General features: G+C 40.9%; 1 protein-coding gene across 4 annotated transcripts in view; it reads right to left on the bottom strand.

The window, feature by feature from the left end:
- Nucleotides 1–13778, bottom strand: part of MTERF1 (mitochondrial transcription termination factor 1) — a 394940-nt gene that overhangs the window by 402 nt on the left and 380760 nt on the right. The window lies entirely within an intron of this gene.

Genomic DNA, 13778 nt, shown 5'->3' with positions numbered 1-13778 from the left:
GTTATGCCTTCAATTCTCACAACTCACACTAGGGGGCAGTAGTATCAAATTGCCAAGCCTCCACATCCCCAGTTTTGGGGTACCAGAGAAATGGAATGAATTGACAGCTTAATTTTAGTCTTTAAATGTACTACTTTTCACTAAAGTATTCCCAGGAAGAGATAGTAATCTCTATTTGCCTATATCGACTTAATAGTATTAAGAGAGAAGACTAAGGAGAAAGGATATAAATATTATAATAAGTAATTGAAAATCAAAATGCCTTCACATTTTACTCATCTACAACATTTCCAGTTATCGAAATACATTCTGGTCTCTGTTGGTCCAGATGGGCCAGCCACTAATTGACTCAATTCTTTCAGCCCCTTTATATTTGCAAATCAGAGTTACACTACTCATCTGTGCTCACTAACCAACTCAGGAAAGTTAAGGGTCTTCTGAGATCTCTTGGGCTCCTATTTTCTCTGTCTATTGTGTTTTGTACCAGAGACTTGCTTCTGTATGTCCAAATACTGAATGGTTTTTCATAATATTTAGGTCTCACCAGAGAAAGCAGAGCACTAGACCCCTTGAGGCTAAGACACAGCAAAAAAGCAGAACAGGAGGGAAGCATGATGCATGTGCAGTAGCCCAGGCTTAGACAAAATAAGACAGTTCTGGGATCCCGCCTGCCTCCTCCACTGCTTCTCAAATGTGTGACCTTGGGCAATCCCTTTGCATGGGCCTGGCACACTGTAAGTTCTCAGCTTTCCTTGAAGAGAAGAGAAGATGGAAAAGTCTAGAACCATCATTTCCAGGGTTTTTTTTCTCTTTTTTAAAAAATTTAATTTTATGTATTTTTTTATACAGCAGGTTCTTATTAGTTATCTATTTTATACATATTAGTGTATATATGTCAATCCCAATCTCCCAATTCATCCCACCACCACCATCTCCCTGCCCCTGCTTTCCCCCCTTGGTGTCCACATGTTTGTTCTCTACATCTGTGTCTCTATTTCTGCCTTTTTTTTTTTCCTTTTTAATCATTGGAGTTTTTTCTTCAAACAAAACCTGTATGTCAAGCCCATAAAAATGAAACTTCTGTAGCAGAGTGGTACAGTGTCCCAGCCATATTTGTTGAGTCTATTTCTGGACCCTATCCTTATCCCCTCAGCAATATCCACTATGCCCTAGAATTTCAGGAAGCACTGTTTGAGAAACAATTGTTTGCGGCATGGACGTAGGAAATCCTATGAAGGTAACCAGACTCCACAGAGTCAGGGCAGTGAAGTATTTACAGCCTTGTTATTTAAAGTATAGTCCCAGGACCAGCAGCATCACCTGAATCCAAGGCTCAATCTAGACCTACTGAATTAGAATCTGCATTTGGACAAGATACTCTGCTGTGTGCGCATTAGATTTTGAGAAGCCCTAGTGCAGTGTGAGGAGAGGGGGAGAAAGCACACAATAGAGTCATCACAGATGTAAGGCATTACCAAAAGAATGCAGCTAAATTTTGCCAAAGCTGCATTCCATTAATCCTCTTTAGAAATTTAATAATTTGCATAATATTATTAGCATTTTTTTCAGATTTCTTCAGGGAGTATGAGTTTATTAAAAGGATAATACATTTTACTTAGCTTTTTTCTCTTTGACCCTTCATACCATTTTTGGATTTCTAAATTATCTTTTGATTATGCCTACAACCTCCCATGAGGATTAGTGAGTTATAGTTATTTTGTTTAAAAAAAAACAAACTTTCCAGCCACAAATAGGAATTTATAATTACCTGAATCTATAATGTGAGTTGTTAATGGAATACTAGCTATTTGAGTAAAAGGGTACTGCACAACAATAATTAAACAACACAAAGAACATGCAGGCAAGAATTTCTACTTCTTTTCCACAGTAGTGGCTCTGTGGCTCTCCATCTAGATGCTGGCATTCTTTTTGTAAATGATTGATTTTCCCACATCTGAATACTGATAAATCTATAACCAGCTCTGATGTTAATATTATGCCAGGATGAAAAAGAGAATAATAATGACACAGTGGGAGTTACAACACTGAAAGAGAAATTGAGAATTCAGAATATGGAAAGGGGATTTATTATCTATTTCTTTGTGATCTGACCTGGAGTTCAGAAATCGTGATGTAATTTCAGTTCATTCCTTCATCTATGAAGTTTGGATTAGTTAGTGATTTTCAAACTATGTTATAGCTATGGAACCCTTTGGGCAAAGGAAATGGTACAGGCAGCCTATATGTGAAAGAAATAAAAAAGGGATAGCTTGGGAGTTGGAGAAACAGGTTTCAAACTCCTGGGCAAGTGTCGCCTAACTCAGAAAATGGGGCAGCACAATAAACAGGGCTGGAAAATTAATGGGTTGAAGCCAACATGTATTTACCTAAATAATTTTATATTTATTCTTTTTTTTTTTTTTTGCGGTATGCGGGCCTCTCACTGCTGTGGCCTCTCCCGTTGCGGAGCACAGGCTCCAGACGCGCAGGCTCAGCGGCCATGGCTCACGGGCCCAGCCGCTCCGCGGCATGTGGGATCTTCCCAGACCGGGGCATGAACCCGTGTCCCCTGCATCGGCAGGCGGACTCTCAACCACTGCGCCACCAGGGAAGCCCTATATTTATTCTTGATAAAAATGATTTACAAATTACATTGCTGAGGGGCATCTCTGTTAAAGTAAATGGGTCATGGCATTTACTGGGGTGACATCAAGTATATCAAATCCCATCAGTTCTTTCTGAGTAGCACGTTTCCCATTCATTCTCTCCTTGCAATTCTCACAGCCACCATCCTAGCTCAGGCAAACATAACTCCTGCCTGGACAATTATGACAGCCTACCAAAGGGCTTCCCTCCACCTCCAAACCTTTGGAGGGAAAGCCAAGGTTTACACATACCAAACATGCAAGAGATCCTGTAATTTGCTCCTGGCTTTGTTACAAAGCCCTACTGCCAATGGAGAGCAGAGTCCAAAATCCCTTGCTTGGCATGAAGAGTTCTCTATGTGTCCTCTACTGAGCTTTCTATTTCTCATGTGCCCCTTGGTGAGCCCCATAATCTAGTCAATGGGAACTACTCTCTCTTTCTAATTTTGCACGCCACCCAGTGCCTCTCTCATTACTCCCTTTGCCTATTATGTCTTATCCATCATCTTTATATGTCTAAATAATACCCACCTTTTAAAGACTCAGCTCAAGTGCTACCTCCTCCCTGAAGTCCTTCCTGAGTTTCTCTGTCCTTCCCAAAGTCCTTCCTGTCCCTGTGCCCCAAGCTAGTAGTCACCCTATTACTTACTATAACTATGGACCCCACTCTGAGCACTTACCCCATTCCAATTTGAGTTATAGCTCTATACATTTAGCTCCTGTTATTTTATTATTGATTTTTCCATTGTCTCTCCTATTGGCTATTTAGAGCATAAACCATGTCTTGTTTAATTCTAAATCCCTCATGGTGTCTAACACATGCCAGATACATAGCAGATATTTGATGAACAAAATATGGTCTGTCTTCTATAATATGGTTATTGTCCCCCTGAGAAAATCTGTGTTACAAAAACAATTGTTTCAGTGGGAAAAGGGGTTATGGCTATTAAATTTAAGGCCATAACAAATTATTTTTCCTACATGAATTTTAAGAATAAGACTTTGTAATAGCTCTTAGTGAATCTTGTTTCTGCAAGTGGATATATTGGGTAAACATAACTCATCAAAACAACCTAAATGCTTCTTCCCTTCCCTTTAATCCACCCATTAAGAGTTTCTTGATCTTTATCACCCTTTATCCTGACCTTGTGCTTTTACTTACAATACAGTTCCCACAGTGAACCAAATCTAGGGAGGGTAATTGAAAGACCAAAATGCCAACAGGGAAGTCAGTTCCCTAAATTAATTTTTTTTTTGCTTTATATGGGAAAATATGATTTATGATCCCATTGGCCCCTATAGGAAATGTTGAAAAAGAGAGAATGTTTATTCCCCACCTCACCTCCTACATTTCCATTGGCATTCTGCCCTCTCTTCCCTTGGGGATTCTTGGGGAACTTCCCTCACTCACCTAATTCCCTCCTCCCTATAGGAGGAAAAGTGAGCTGACTGGTTAGAACCCATGTCATAGCAGTGGGCAGAATCTCTCAGCACTGTAGCTCACAGCTCCTTTCTGCTTCCAGGTCCACAGCTGATTGTGTAAGCAGATTTGGAGCCCGTTCCACAGTCTGAGTCAGCCAGTCAAATAAATCCTATGGCCTGGATTCAGGAGAGTATTAGAACGATTCCATGTTGGCCTCAGGTCCAAACTGTGTTCTCTAATATTTAAATATTACCAGCGCCTGCATTTTGAGGAATGTTGGGTGTTTTCTCTGCCAGTTGCAAAGTCTATACTCGGTTCTCTTTAGTTTATTATCTTTACACTTACTCCTTGTCAGTCTGAACATAGAAAAGGGGAGGGGTGAGTCCTGGGCTCTCTAGCCTCTGACACAAAAACTCTCCTGAATTCGTAAAATGTTTTATGTATTACAAGGCATGTTTACTTCTAGTAGCTCAATTGATTCTCACAGCCCTGACAGATATATTAAAATCTTCTTAGCCTTGCCCATGATCTTTTCAGTGGCAGAGTTTCCAAGTCAGTGGCAGAGTTTCCAAGTCCTTTGACACCAGAAAAATATTCTCTATACTTCATCTTGAAATTGGCCCTTGGCAGTGACTTGAGCAAAATTCCTTCTATTCTGTTTCCTGTGAGTTAGGGCTAGGAATTCTCTTCAGCAACTCTCTCAAGCAGAGCTTCCCTCTGAACTGGGGGACAAAGTGCATAAATAGAGGAAGATGCCCATGAATGAACTTGAGAGGAAGTGACAGGAAAAAGGAATGTGACTTATAAGTGGTTAGCTTGGAAATCCAGCAGCTATGGCAGAAATGCTGGAGAAGAAAGAGGATTTGGAAGAGCATGTCTTTGTTCCCTTGGTCCTCTGATTTTCAGGCAACCAGGAGAGCCTAGTTGTGAAATCTGTAATATACTATAGTATACTCTGATAGTGAGGGAGAGCTGAGGCACTTAGAGAACTTGGAGACCATTTGATCACACCTACTGATACTAGAAAGCAGTTAAGTATCATTCATGACCCTTAATTGAATAAAAATGAAACTATCTCCTATTCCCTTGATCTTTCCCATTCAAGCTAACATGTATGCTGGGGTTATCCAAGACAGACAGAGATGGACATGCTGCTTGAGCCAGTTTTTCTATTTATTTTCCAAAAGCAAAGAGGCCCCTTCTGAAACTGCTCCTTGGCAACCTGAATTTAAACCTTCACCAATTGGCTCCCACTCCTGTAATCTGTAGACAGGATTCTAAAGTAGAAGCTATCCATGAGCGTGTATCTTTTAAGGTTGGGCTCTCAAGCTCCGGCCCCTGCCTTCCCGGTAGGACCACTTGGCATGTTTGCCCTGGACCTTGCCAGTCTAGCATTTACCTGTATGGTTTTATTGGATTATTTCAGTGTAGATTTGTAATATACCCCTTAAAGAAGAAGAAAAGGAAAGGAAAATTCATCGAGCATATATCATTTTTTCAGGCAGGATGCCAGGTGATTTATAAAAGTTATCACATTTACCCTCACCCCTTATAGGAAGCCAAGGCACTGTGTGGCATCTCATATTTATACAACCATCCACCATTTACAATCATATACATCATCTCATTTAATCTTCACAGTGGTTCTATTATGAGGAGGGCATGATCCTCATTTTATAAATGGAAAGACCAAGACTCAGAAGGGTTGAACAATATGCCTAGGCCACAGGGAGAGTTTTAAGAGAGCTAACACTTGTACCCAGATCAGTATTCATTCCACCAAGGCCCCAAAGGCCAGACTTCCATGTATGACCTATTCTGAAGGCATGAGAAGAATGTAGGCTTCAGAATTATCTAGGTGTGGGTTCAAACCCTGGTCCTGGAATATCCTAGCTCTGAGTTCTTGATCAAATCTCTTAACCCCATGGGGTTCCAATTGCTTCATCTAAAATGGGGGAAATAGTATGTATCTCATAAAATTGCTAAACAATTTAAATGAGGTTAACTACACTATGTGCTTGAAGCTTAATGGTTTTTCACAAATGCTCATTTCCTCTTCTACTAATTTTCAAGTAATCAACAATGGAGTGGTAAGTTAGAGAAAGTTTAGGATCAGAATCTGGGGGTATATGGTCAGAAATGTGAGCACTTTTATCAAAAGGAAGAATACCCTTCAAAAGTTGAAAGCCACTGTTCTAGAATTTATTAGTCTCAAAATGTGTGATCCAACATTTTATTGTATACTTTCTTCATGAAAAGCACCATATTGGGTACTGAAGGGGATAGAAAGACATGGTCCTGCCTTCAGAGAGTGAGGCTTGGACTGCTGTGAACATCTTTTCTCCCTCCAAGGACCACCGTGGAATGAGATGTAGACTCTCAGATTCTAGGTGATTCCCCATGTCCCTAAAGCAGTCCTTCCATCCTTGTGTGGTTTCTTAAGGAGTTTGCCTTAAGGGCTAAACAATAAAGGATATAGTTTAAGGGGTATAAGAAGCCTTTTAAATTTTATACCAATAGCACCCCTGACAATCCATTAGAATATACTTGGAACTAGGTTTGCTGAGTCTCTCTTCACTCTTGTCTTATGGTCTTGGAAGTCAGCCATGCCTAATTGCTCTGACATAGTTTTCTTGTTAGTGGGTCATGAAGCCAATTTAGTAGGTCTTGACCAGCATTTTTTAAAATTAAAAAGACCTTACCAGATTAGAAAACATCAAAATGCATTGTATTTATTCTTAGTAAAGTTTAGGTTTTTTTCCCCGTGAAACATTAGCCTGTGTAAGATATTTTTTAGTGTGGCTAGTCATCAAAAATGTTTGAAAAACATATTCTTAAAAAACAAGGTCTAACATTATAAGTGCCAAGAGTGCTCATGGAATAAGTGGCAAGGATTAGATGTTAAGTCTAGCACTTTAGAGGTTATTTTCTTCTAGGCATTTCCACCAAGATATACGTAACTGCCATTAGATAAACAGCTTTCTCTTCTGTTATGGCTGCAAGAACCATCAGCTAGATTTTCCCTCAATGTTCTATTCATCTACACAACCACCATCACCACTACCTCTTCCTCCTGTTTTCCTTAGGAGAATCTCTGTGGCAGAGCCCCCAGATCTAGTCTCTTACAAGCTGGAGTATTCCTGCTCTTATCTTCTACATCTCCTGAAAATGGGTACATAATCAGTCTACCACAAGAAATGATCCAATCTTACTCATAGTTGCCCAGAAATCCATACAGAGTCCAAAGGATAGGACAGATTTTTGTTGTCATTGTTGTTGTGCTCATCAAGCCATGTTCTGCTGTGTTGTGTCTGTCTTGCATGGCTGCCTGGAAACACCCTTTCCCTTGGGATTCCCTCCTTCATCCATTTCCCTCCTTCACCCATTTCTCCTTGGGGAGCTCAACTTCATTATGCCACCACTCCCCATGTTCAAACCCGCTCATCCCACTTCAAGTTATCACCACTCAAATAGCAGGTTCTTTTCACCTGGATCTTCTGATTCTTCAGAGTGGAGTCCTCTCAAGACTAAAACCTTTTTCTGGCTGATACCACTTATCCTCAAGACATAACTCTATGATTAAATGTGACAACAATGGGAAGGGACAAAGGGGATGACGTGGAAAGAGCATCCCATCCTGACATATTGGTTTTATCTCATTAGACTGAGTCTCTGGTCTCTGCACCACAGGAGTTGTCCACACTGGACAATCTATGAGCTGACATTGAGATTTCAAAGAAACTATGCTCTATCCCACTGAATATGTTTGAATTCAAGGATCCTTAAAATATAGTACACATTAGTCCCTTCCCAATGTCCCATTGCTCTATGGGTGTTCAGAGAAGGAAGTGTTGCTGAGGACTAGAATGATGGCAGAAGACTTTGTGGAACAGATGAGGCTTGAAGTGAACCTGGAAAGGTGGGCAGAATTTGGAGACATGAAGCAATGTAAACAGGAATTTGTAGACTAATAGGACCAACAAGCATAGCAGAAAGGAATCAGAACACTCTCTATGAGTGAGTGCACCAGGCTGGTGGGATGGAGCACTGGCTTGGAACTCTGTCAGGAGGTAGAATGAAAATATGGTTTAAGACCAGACCCTCATTGAAATACTTGAATACCAGGAATGGGGGGAAATAGGCTTTTAAGCAAATGAAAATGGCATTTTAGGGATATTAACATTCTAGTTTATGGAACAGGATTTGGTGCAGAGACAATCAGCAAGGATAGATCACATGAGGAACCACTGTAGTGATCCCGGCTTGAGGCAACCAGGGCCCCAACCAGAGTGAAGCAATGAGAACTGAGAGGGAAGCTTTTACATGACAGTGTGCCATTGACTTAGAGCAATCTAATCAGCAACATTTCATTATGCACTTTGTCTTGAACCAGATAATTTGTCCTTCAGATATCTTTCCTGAATATGTAAACGCTCTCATTAAGATACAAGCCCTATGCCTGCTTTGAAGCTAAGCCAGACCCCACCTAACGCTGGCCTTTACCCCTTTTCTTCTCATTGGTAATCAGCTCACTGAAGCAGATGTTACTTCCTGACTCCGCAGGTGCCAACAGCCTCAGAAGGAAATGGATTATAGAACTGGGGTCTGCACTCAGCATGATCCAAATATGGAAATCAAACTGAGCCTTCTCAGGCTCCATGCTTGGGAAGGAGAGTGAAAAAGGGCTTAACACTGGGTCTCAAAAGACAGGGTGGTTACCAGAGCCATCATGGAGCCATTTATCTGCCTACAGAAGGTCTTGCCAGTAATAACAATTAATGCCAATGGCATCCTTTCAATTTACCTTCATGGATTAATTAAACAAATACTTATTGGCTTTGTACCAGGCATTAAACAAGGCTTTGGGGATAAAAAGACACAAAGGGCAGAGTTCTTGCCTTTGATAAAGTTTCCAGCTGAGTAGGAGAGGCAGACCTATAAACAAGTAAGTAACATTACAATGGCATGTTCTGCTCTCTGTACCAAAAATTGTAAGATCTGATGCTGGAGAGATAGACAGTTTGGGATTAAAGTCTTCCCACTGCATACTTTTCAGTAATCACTTGGAAGGTCAAGAAGTCACATATAAACACCTTACACAAAACCTTTTATCTGAATAAAAGCAGAAAAGAAAACTAAAATCAACAAGTCCTCAGTAAAACCTGGGAGTTTGCCCCAGAATTATTTTGCCTTTTCCCCTGGGCCTTTATTTAACCCCAGCTGTGGTTATGCTGTCTGACCTTCTTTTATAGAAGCCTTGAACTTCACAATATGAAGGCCGTTCTACTCCCAGTCCCTAGAGTGAGTCAGACTGCTGGTGCTTAGCAGGGGAGAATTCCCACCAAGAGAGTTAGGAAGAGCAGGAATTGGAAGGAAGAGAGCCAAAGCCCTTAGTGAAATCCTTCTGTGGGAGTTGCAGACGTAGAGTCTAGTGGGGTTTTGGTCTAGGAAGTTTAGGAAAAATGAAAATTTAATCTTCTCTGTGAATTGTAATCATTTTTTACAGACAGAATCGTGTCCCTCAATAGGTATTGCTTCCCAGTGAAAACAAAGAGAAGTCATCTCAGGAAAAGTCAGCCCAGGATCCCCAAGTAAAGAAGAGATTTTGTTGTTAGTCATTTAATTTATATTTGTCTATAATAAACTGTTGGTCTTTGTTAAAAACTAGAATCATACGATCATGAGTCTTTGCTTTTCTTTTTGTTTTACAGTCTTTTTGTTTGTTTGTTTTTTAGTTTAAAAGAGGTGGTTTCTAGTGGCAGAGGATATACAAGGTTGAGGTTGGAGAGGGCTGACAAAAAAGATGTTATTAGAAATAAATGCTGTCATTATATTGGCATTAAGGGTTATTTCAAACTTTAGGAAGAGAAGAAGGTATTGAGAACTCTCTTTTTCTTTTTTTTTTTTTTTTTTTTGCTGTACGCGGGCCTCTCACTGCTGTGGCCTCTCCCGTTGCGGAGCACAGGCTCCGCGGCCATGGCTCGCGGGCCCAGCCGCTCCGCGGCATGTGGGATCTTCCGGGATCGGGGCACGAACCCGTGTCCCCTGCATCGGCAGGCGGACTCTCAACCACTGCGCCACCAGGGAAGCCCGAGAACTCTCTTTTTCAACAGAATTTTTAGATACTATGTCTCTAAATAGTTTCAGGCTAGTTTCCTCAGAAAGTATAATGCCTCCTTTGCCCCACTCAGATCCTTGTTAGGTTTAGCTTAATAATAATGGGAGGGGCCAGAAAAGCTTTTAAAGCTGATTTCCTACGGTTTGTAATTCCTTGCCAGGAACTGGAGGACTGATTGGCCATGCCCTCTGCAGTCTCCTGGCTATTTGTGAGAGTAGAAAATGAAACAAGGCACACGTGTCTACACATACACGCACACACGCACAAACACACACACACAGAGCAAGCTGTGAGACAGCACCACAGAAAAGTATGTTCACACCAACTCAGTTTCACTAAAACTGGAAGTGGTCTTTGGAAGAAGGATAAGTCCCACTAGTAGATCGTTTTCTTGTCCTCAGAGGGAGGTGCCTGCTGACCAACAGCACTTCCCAGAGAGTTAAGTCATAGGTCGCATTTGGCCATGGTGGAGAGAAGACCTGGGTCTCCTATTGGTCAAGGACGAGCTAGAGTCTGTCCGTGGAGGCTGGAAATGTTGAGGTGAAATCATGGGCCTTTTGTGTTCTTTGCTTTTCAAGTGAATGTTAAAAAATTCGACAGCTGTGTTTTACTCCACTGGAGTCCCTCAAACACCCACTCACCCCCAAAATCACTTAGAGGGGTGCACAACAAAGTAATTAGTGAATTATTCATTCAGCTGTGTAGCCAGGTGCCAGAGGCGACCTTCTGCAGATTTCAGGTGATTACTTACATTGAGTAAGGCAAAATTCCACAGTTCTTCTTCTTGCTGATTTATACATTTTTCTCTTGTTAATCAAAAGAGGCTAGAAAATTGTATGAATCACAAAGGTACTGGAAAACATCAGTACAACACATGCTGAGCCAAAGTTGCCAATGTCTAAATTATTCTCTGGTAATTATGTTTCCACGTAGTTTAACATTTTATAGCTTAAGTTACTGGCCTTGGAGCAAGTCTAACCTGGCTCTGCCTGTGAGAAAGAGACATTCTCTTTATTCAAATTAAACACAAAGGACATAATTTCCCATCCTGTTAGGAGGAGCAGACTTTCAACATTCCTTAGAGTTCTTTTTTTTTTTATTTTTTTTTATTATTTTTTTTTTTTTGCGGTATGCGGGCCTCTCACTGTTGTGGCCTCCCCCGTTGCGGAGCACAGGCTCCGGACGCGCAGGCTCCGGACGCGCAGGCTCAGCGGCCATGGCTCACGGGCCCAGCCGCTCCGCGGCATATGGGATCCTCCCAGACCGGGGCACGAACCCGTATCCCCTGCATCGGCAGGCGGACTCTCAACCACTTGCGCCACCAGGGAGGCCCATTCCTTAGAGTTCTATACAAGGCAACTAAAGAAAAGGTCAGTCATTCACTCAGAAAATATTTTTTGAGTACCTACATTTCGGGCATTACTAGTTGCTGGTGAAACAAACACAGCCTTTTCCCTCGTAGAGCTTATACTCTAGACTTCTACATATCTAGGATGCTCACACAGTAGGAGGACTAGATGCAAATTATGCACAAGGGATTGCAACGAGATGAAGTGTGCACTAAAACGGTGACCAAGGAAGTAAGGGGTCTGGGAATTAAGTGATATAAAGAGCAGTTGAAAGAAATTGGAGAGTTCAGGAACGGTGCAGGTATTATTTTCTGCGGCTCTAGAGGGCATACCCTAATCAAGAGGTGGTGAACTTCAGTTCAATACTGAAAGGGTATAATGTTTAGAAGCACCTCAGAACAGAATGAGCTGCTTTGGAAGGAGGCAGAAGCCCTACCCTGATGTACTGAAGTAGCCACCATCTTAGCCACTGCTCACTGGTCTGTGGAGGCAATTTTTGTGACAGGCAAAGGTTTGCCCAGAAATGGACAAATTCTTAGAAATGCACAACCTGCCAAGACTGAATCAGGAAGAAATAGAAAATATGAATAGACCAATCACAAGCACTGAAATTGAAACTGTGATTAAAAATCTTCCAACAAGCAAAAGCCCAGGACCAGATGGCTTCACAGGCAAATTCTATCAAACATTTAGAGAAGAGCTAACACCTATCCTTCTCAAACTCTTCCAAAATATAGCAGAGGGAGGAACACTCCCAAACTCATTTTACGAGGCCACCATCACCTTGATACCAAAACCAGACAAGGATGTCACAAAGAAAGAAAACTACAGGCCAATATCACTGATGAACATAGATGCAAAAATCCTCAACAAAATACTAGCAAACAGAATCCAACAGCACATTGAAAGGATCATACACAATGATCAAGTGGGGTTTATTCCAGGAATGCAAGGATTCTTCAACATATGCAAATCAATCAAGGTGATACACCATATTAACAAATTGAAGGAGAAAAACTATATGATCATCTCAATAGATGCAGAGAAAGCTTTCGACAAAATTCAACACCCATTTATGATAAAAACCCTGCAGAAAGCAGGCATAGAGGGAACTTACCTCAACATAATAAAGGCCATATATGACAAACCCACAGCCAACATCATCCTCAATGGTGAAAAACTGAAACCATTTCCACTAAGATCAGGAACAAGACAAGGTTGCCCACTCTCACCACTCTTATTCTACATAGTTTTGGAAGTTTTAGCCACAGCGATCAGAGAAGAAAAGGAAATAAAATGAATCCAAATTGGAAAAGAAGAAGTAAAGCTGTCACTGTTTGCAGATGACATGATACTATACATAGAGCATCCTAAAGATGCTACCAGAAAACTACTAGAGCTAATCAATGAATTTGGTAAAGTAGCAGGATACAAAATTAATGTACAGAAATCTCTGGCATTCCTGTACACTAATGATGAAAAATCTGAAAGTGAAATCAAGAAAACACTCCCATTTACCACTGCAACAAAAAGAATAAAATATCTAGGAATAAACCTACCTAAGGAGACAAAGGACCTATATGCAGAAAATTATAAGACACTGATGAAAGAAATTAAAGATGATACAAATAGATGGAGAGATATACCATGTTCCTGGATTGGAAGAATCAATATTGTGAAAATGACTATACTACCCAAAGCAATCTACACATTCAATGCAATCCCTATCAAATTACCACTGGCAATTTTCACAGAACTAGAACAAAAAATTTCAAAATTTGTTTGGAAAAACAAAAGACCCTGAATAGCCAAAGCAATCTTAAGAACGAAAAACAGAGCTGGAGGAATCAGGCTCCCTGACTTCAGACTATACTACAAAGCTACTGTAATCAAGACAATGTGGTACTGGCACAAAAACAGAAAGATAGATCAATGGAACAGGATAGAAAGCCCAGAGATAAACCCATGCACATATGGTCACCTTATCTTTGATAAAGGAGGCAGGAATGTACAGTGGAGAAAGGACAGTCTCTTCAATAAGTGGTCCTGGGAAAACTGGGCAGGGACATGTAAAAGTATGAGATTAGATCACTCCCTAACACCATACAAAAAAATAAGCTCAAAATGGATTAAAGACCTAAATGTAAGGCCAGTAACTATCAAACTCTTAGGGGAAGACATAGGCAGAACACTCTATGACATAAATCACAGCAAGATCCTTTTGGACCCACCTCCTAGAGAAA

Source organism: Mesoplodon densirostris, chromosome 9 (assembly GCF_025265405.1).
Source record: "Mesoplodon densirostris isolate mMesDen1 chromosome 9, mMesDen1 primary haplotype, whole genome shotgun sequence".
NCBI lineage: Eukaryota > Metazoa > Chordata > Mammalia > Artiodactyla > Ziphiidae > Mesoplodon > Mesoplodon densirostris.
The sequence above is the reverse complement of the archived record's forward strand: the minus strand, read 5'-3'. Positions and strand labels throughout refer to the sequence as shown.